A 7,532-nucleotide genomic window follows, 5' to 3' on the forward strand; every position below is an offset into this window, starting at 1 on the left:
CCCAAGGGCTAGACTTTTCTCTTGCTTAGCACTAAGGGGTTTCTGACATTCTAAGTACATTATTTGGATCATCTTTGGGGGTGTTCCCGCATCAAATAAGCAAACCAAATGCGCTTTTGGAAACTTGCTGTGACAAATGAAAAACGGTTTTGGCGAGCGGCACCCACCCACCATTGAAAAATGAAAAAACTAACACTCAACATTTCTGGATTAAAGATCAGGTGGTGCCGAGCAACAACACGAAATGGAGTTGAATGTTGATTTGGACAAATGGGAAATACCTCTTGGCCAAATTACTCTTGAGGAGGTCATTGGTTCCGGAGCATTTGGAACAGTTTGGCGAGCAACTTTGAGTCGTGGAAATGGGAAACTAGGAATACGTTTTGTTGCAGCAAAGTGCTTTTCTCGTAAGTACGATTCGGCTTTCTTTTCGTTAAAGAGGACAGGGAAATTTTCCACTGCGATATTAAGTTCTTTAATCGACTACCTGTCACGTAGAAGCTTACGTCGAAAGAGAGAAATAAAAAATCATCATAACTATCTTTTATGAAAGAGTGCAGCAAAAATAATCAATTCTCAATCAACTCTTTCATAACCTACTCACTTTTATCTTAACCTCGAGACGGATGCGAATTTTTGCTTCACTCTGACAATTGTATTACTCGTATTATTATTGTTTGCCGTCCTCCTAGTTCTGTGAAGAATGGTCTTACGAATGCTGCCTTTTCGCTGAATTTTTCATGCTACTTGAACGCCTAGTGTCCTCTCCTGGAAATTTACTCTTAAATGGAGATTTTAATTTCCATGTTAATGATCCATCTGACAGCAACGAAAGTCAATTCCTGGATCTCTTAAATTGGTTTTATTAGACCTCGTGCCCCTTGGTACAGTGAGGAAATCAAGGAGCAGAAAGTCATCTGTCGTAGGCTTGAAAGGCGATTGCGTCGTTCCCGACTCACCTCTGACTTTCAATATTATACTGACCAACGCACTGTTGTAAAGAATACAATTTTCAAATCAAAAATTGATTATTATTCCGGCTTAACTATTCAGCTGAAAGTGACAGCAAAACCCTGTTTCGCACAATTACGCGTCTTCTTCATAGGAAAGCAGATGAGCTTCTCCCTACCAGCTCTTCTGCAGTTGATGTCGCCAATAAATTGGTCCACTTTTTCTAAGAGAAAATCGTCAATATCAGAAGTTTTCTTGATACACCTGTAATTCCTGATTTTTTCAGAACCCTAGATACTTCATCACTAACCTGTCAGCTTTTAAATTTTGCACCAACTTCCAACACCAAACTGTCGTACATTGATAACAATATCATCATGAAATCCTGTATTTTGGATCCGCTTCCCACCACCCTATTGAAGCAGCACTTCTACTTACTTTAACCAATCATCCTGAAGATTGTCAACTTGTCACTGGAATTTGGTCTTTTTCCGTTTTCTTTGAAAATTGCTGTTCTATCTCCACTACTTAAGAAAGCCAACTTAGATCATGAAGTTCTTGCAAACTACAGACCTATTTCAAATCTAAAGGTCATCTCAAAAATTATTGAAAGGGTTGTCGCAGTACGTCTTCAAAAATATTTAGAAGCTAACCAGCTAAATGATCCGTTTCAATCTGCCTATAAATCTTTCCACAGTTGTGAAACTGCCCTTGTGCGTGTCCATAACGACATTTTGCTTGGTATTGATAAACGTCACTGTATAGTGCTTTTATTTTTTTTTGTTGTTGTTCCTGCCTTTCACACTGTGGATCACAACATCCTCCTTACGAGTTTGCACTCTAAATATTCTATCTCTGGCACAGCTCTTGAATGGTTTCGCTTCTATCTTACTGATTGCTCGCGGTTTGCGTTAATCGAAGGGTGTAGATCACAGTCTCGCGAGCTCAAGTGCGGTGTACCTCAAGGTTCTGTCCTTGGACTAATTCTGTATGTACTCTACACAGCACCTTCAGCCGATATTCTACGATTCCGTGAAATGCAATTGCACTTTTACGCTGATGACACTCAATTATATATTTCTTTCTCCACAAACAATGATACGGAATTAACCAACAGTATCACTAAGATTGAGGAATTTTTGACCGACATTGATAAGTGGATGTCGATCAACAGACTAAAACTAAACAAAGACAAGACAGAGCTTCTCTACTTATTCTTAAAGTATAATCCACAACAATCTCTACCTCCTCTTCGCTTTGGAACTGAGATAATCAAGCCCTCTTCACATGCAAGAAATATTGGGGCTAGCTTCGACACCACTATGTCAATGTTTCCCCATGTCAACAATGTCTGTAAATCTGCCTTTTATCATCTTCGCACCACCGCATAAGGAAAAACTTATCAACGCAAACTACTGAGACTCTTATTAATGCCTTTGTAACTTCTAAACTCGATCACTGCAATTCTCTAGTATATAATGTCCCTAAAAATGTTATCAAAAAGCTCCAATAGGTGCAGAATGCAGCTGCCAGACTGATCACATGCTCCAGGAAGTGTGATCACATCAATTCCATCCTCTTCGATCTTCACTGGCTACCTGTTTCTGAATGCATTAATTCAAGATTCTACTACTTACTTTAATTTCAAGGCTCTGCATCACCAATCTACATCCTACATTCAAGACCTAATCACCCGCTACTTGCCGTCTAGATTGCTTAAGTTCATCTTCTACGCTCAATCTGAATCCTGTTAGCTTTAACCTTAAGACCAACGGGTCCAGAGCATTCGCCGTCTTAGCCCACCGAACTTTGGAACAAACTTCCTACCAACATACGCTCATGCGAGAATCTATGTCTTTTTAAGCAGAAACGTAAAACCTACCTTTTCAAGAAGTACTATTGTAATTATTAGAAAGATTAATTTTGATTTTCTCTGTTTTATTTAAATTTAAATTCAGTTTAATTAACATTTACTTTTAATTCTTATTTTTTTACTCTGTAAAGCGCCTAGATCATTACTGGATAGGCGCCATAAAAATGTTAGTATTATTAATGCGAAGATTACCAAAATAGACGCCTTCTCCTAATGGGTTTCCTAATCCTTTTTTCCCGTTTGATTCGTGTTCATTGCCAGCGTGTAAAGACATTTTGTTCTTTAACTTTTATTTTAAGCTTCCATGGCGACGTCTCGCCTCAAATACACCAGATTTTTACCCTCATTGCACATTAGAGATGTTTAGCATAAGGCCACGATGTATGTAAATGATCTGTTATTAGTGGACTTAGTGGAAATACCCAGGGGATCTGTTTGTATTGCAAAGGAAGTTATTCTAGCATATATCGGGTTTGCGATATGTCGTGTTTTGCAAGTAATTTTTTGCGCCGCGCGTTCAGAAACGTAAAAAAAACACTGGAAAGCCAGGCTATCGAAAACCTGCTGGAACCCCATAACTAAGTGCAACTTAAAAAAACGGTGTATGAAAAATTGGTTGATTTTTTTTTGGCATCCAACTTTGATATTTGCTCGACATTTTGTCTTCAACAATATAAAGCTTACCTCACTCTCTCTCATTTTTCTCTAGTGACATTCCGATTTTCACCATCTCATATGTATTGTCTTATCACATGTATTTCGGCGTTCCTTTTCTGCGCTTTCCTCACACTCATATGTTTTTATTTACCTAAATAGTATCAAAGAGCACTATATGTCTTTGCGCAAGAAAAGTACATAGATGCCCTGGGTATTTCCACTAAGTCCACTAATAACAGATCATTTACATACATCGTGGCCTTATGCTAACATCTCTAGTAAGCGATAAAGTTCCTTATAAAATATATGAATAAATAATGCTTTAAGTCATTTATAGAGCCTATTTTCCACTGCTAAATTGCACTTTAAAACCGCCAAACTTTAACGAAATATATCAAATACGATATAAGATGGTTAAATACCCCCAACTTGTTGACAGAGTGGAGGGTTAAATCGATCAAGCATATTCTGTTCTCCCTAAGCGCTGGAGCCCCAAACAATGAATCAGGAGTAGGCGTACCTTAAGTGACTGGTGCGCGTCTTTGACAGCCAAAGGTCACAAGTTCGATTCTCAACGACTAAAATGTCTGCATGTTTCAACCTTCCTTTAATTTGTGTAGCTGTAGCTCTAATTACCTGTAAAATGGAGCACTGACAAATGGAGGGAGGGTAAGAAGCGCACCGTCGGCTTCCGTTGATACCAGCCTCGGATCCGAATGAACTAATGGCATAAAAAAAAGGACTTACGTTTATCACAATGCCTCATGAAGTAAACAAAAAGACACAAAGACATGGGTGAGGAAAACAACCGTGTTCATAATAGTTCATGACCAAGGAGCTAGAGATCCATGAAACACTCCAACAAGTCATGTGTCCAATCTTATTGTACCCTGATATCATTTATTGTAGCCACATCTGGAGAGGAAGGAAAAACCGCTCTGATGAGAGAAATTGGGTTGGGCAAACATATTGGAGAGAGCCCTCAGCCGAATATTGTTCGATTCATTGGCTGTGTCACCACCCAAAGTAAGGATCTTATTGTAGCTGCTAAATAGAAAGGGCTGTGAGAAATTTGCACCAATAGTAAAAGACCGCTAGTGAAAACCTTATCAACCGATGACATATAGTGCTAAATTTGTCTATTGAAGCAGATTATTCGGGTAATTCTAGCCCATTTTTCTGAGTTACACGAGTAATGAGATCTTGGCCGTTCTCACCACCTTTGCCAAGAAAAAATTAAACCCTCTTTACGTCAAGTTCACTTCCAACAATTGCATAGCATAGGATCACGAAATAAAAAAACAGAATGAATCATCAAAGCAGTGACGTCATATAATGGCAAAAGATATCACCTTTGTTTTTCAATCTGAAATGCAAACCCTTGAAGCTGATAAAGTTAATAAAAATGCAAATGGGTGGCAATATAAAACGGTCATGTGCCTGATTTTACACTTTTAAAGAAAACCCTCTTAGAGCCTCTTTATAGAAGAAAGTATTGGAGGCTTCGGTTTTTTTTACGTATTTTTTAAAATTTTAATTATTATTATTATTTTTTTAATAGAAGAAACTTGTCCATGCTGCAAAGACCACCAGGGAGAGATATATAATTAGAAGAAAGTGTACATGTTGCATGAGAATTTTATATTTTATATCTTTAAAAATATATTGTAAAGTTTTAATCATCTGTTACTTACTATACTTTTCTTTGTAAGTTTCGTCATATTAAAAATCTGCCACTTATTATATATTTTTTAATCGTAAAAGAAACAGGGGCACCCAACGGGAACATAGTTCAAAACCACTTAAACATAGCACTGTTAAAGGTATTTTAGTTGTTTAAACCGTAGAGATAGGAATATTTATTCCCTAAAAATTTTTCATCTGTTCGGATTTCCTAGCTGAAAGTCCAGTGATCCGAGAAATATAGGGATCAAAACTTACCTTTTCGAAAATTTCAGCCAGAAAAAAAGACTTCCGAAAATTCTAGGTGACCCTTTTTAGGGTAAAAATCCGCTAAAATTGGGAAATTTTACAATTTTTCAGATGTTCGAAAAACCTAGGAAAGGCAGGCAAGCAAGCCATTTTACAACAAGTGTTACGAAAATTCTTGATCTCAAATCGTCTTCCGAACAGATATTTTCCGAAAATTTACCTTGGGTGCCCCTGTAGAAAGTTCTTCACACAGTTCTTTCCACCATACCGAGAAATCAAATACGTGGAAATTATGACTAACGTTGATTAATGTTTTTCTTTTTTTCTTATTTTTACATTCATTTTTGGGTAACATGACCTTTAACTTGGAGAATGTGTAGATATTCGCCATTTTCTTCATTCTCACCTTCTGTGCTCATTCAAGGTGAGCCGCTTAAATGCAATGCTGACAAAGGTGGTTGGCCAAACTGTGATCTTCCAACACACTAGAATGCCACACAAATACTACTTTACTTGTTTACTGCTTAAAAGCGCCTAAAAGTAATAATAATAAAGCCCATATCCATATAGAAGTTGTCCAAACTCTGTGTAACCTTCACAGTACACCCAATGTTGATCATGGAGTACTTACCCTTTGGGGATCTGCTGGGGTACCTGAGAAAAAGCCGTGGAATTTTCGACAAATATTATCACGGAAAACTGCAAGTAGCTCAACTAGGGACGTATGACCTAATGTCATTTTCGAACCAGATTGCTACTGGAATGGTGTTCCTGGCATCTAAAGGGGTATGTGGCACAAAACAAGCATGTAGTAAGATATGATATTATTGTTGCTTATTGTAATCTTTCACTGAGTAAGACTGTATCTATCATGCGACATGCTTACTGCCTATAGTGTGTGATCATTTCATTATGATATTCTTATATTGAAAATATTGAAAAGAAATGGATTGCTGTAAGTGACACTTTCTAGCGCGCCCTTTAAACAATGGGTTTTCTATATTGAGATAACTCTGGAGGCCCATGCACCGATCCATGACTTGATATCACATAGATTTACCAGCTGCCTCCTTGATCGTCATAATAACACAACAGTTATCCTTTTAAGTCGGCAATCAGGGAACATTGGCTATAGCTCTAACAGACTCCCTCGCTTTCTAATCATTTTAGTTTATGTCCATAAAGGCTTCCAAACGTTGAGTTTCATCAACTTTCTCTGAGTCATCTCGAGTAAGCTTTAACTTTGGACCCGCTTGCAGTCCTCTTGTTGACAGGAAAAAGCAAACCGAACCTCTCCACTTCAGGTGGGATTACAGATCGCATCCTGTACGCGAATATGACTAACGTTGATTATTTGCTTTTTGCAGATTATTCACCGTGATCTTGCAGCACGAAATGTACTTCTTGATAAAAACCGAGTGTGCAAGGTCACTGATTTTGGGCTATCTTACCAGAACTTTAAATATGGACATGGCAATGCCAAAAAGGTGTGTTACATTATTGATGGGTTTCCTTTCACATTGTTCCCTGTATACCTCTTTGTCGTTCTGTTTTTAACATGAAAATGCAATGCTGTTTTCTCCCTAGGGCTGTATGTCAGTAAAGTGGACGGCACCTGAGATACTCTTTGGAGATGCTGCAAATCTGTCAACCAAAAGTGATGTGTAAGTGCTTTTTACTGAGTTGTCAGTGTAGCAATCCCAGTCGGAAAATGGGTGGAATTTTCTTCTTTTATTTATTTATTTATATATATATTTTTTTGGCGTGTCGGTAAAAGTCTTTCCCGTCACTCCCCTGCCAAGTGGTGTCTTTGTGCATAGAGTCTTCTGTGCCTATTTTGTTAGGTGTGAGGGAGTAGTGGAAATGCGTAGATTTCTCTGGTGGACACAGGAGAATATTTAACTAACCTGCAATGGCGTTGAAGTCATTGAAACGCAAATGGCGTTTTGGGGGGTCTTTAAACAAAATATAACTTTATGGAGCTCAAGAATGGAACGTCAATTGGATATTTACTTCGAATCTTAAAAGCGAAGAGTAATGGACTTTCACAACAATCTTTTTTCCTGTTGAGCCGTAACCAAAGTGAGATGAATGTCTAAATATCTAAGAGTGTGGTGTT

At 37.9% G+C, this 7,532-nt stretch overlaps 1 long non-coding RNA gene across 1 annotated transcript; it reads left to right on the forward strand.

Annotated features, from left to right (window-relative positions):
* Positions 1 to 220: 220 nt before the first annotated feature.
* Positions 221 to 6,058, forward strand: LOC137989985 (uncharacterized). Its single transcript, XR_011121094.1, has 3 exons — positions 221 to 407; positions 4,391 to 4,507; positions 6,015 to 6,058. It is a non-coding gene; the product is annotated as an uncharacterized lncRNA (long non-coding RNA).
* Positions 6,059 to 7,532: the final 1,474 nt, after the last annotated feature.

The sequence above is a fragment of the Montipora foliosa genome, unplaced genomic scaffold (assembly GCF_036669935.1).
Source record: "Montipora foliosa isolate CH-2021 unplaced genomic scaffold, ASM3666993v2 scaffold_484, whole genome shotgun sequence".
NCBI classification, from domain to species: domain Eukaryota; kingdom Metazoa; phylum Cnidaria; class Anthozoa; order Scleractinia; family Acroporidae; genus Montipora; species Montipora foliosa.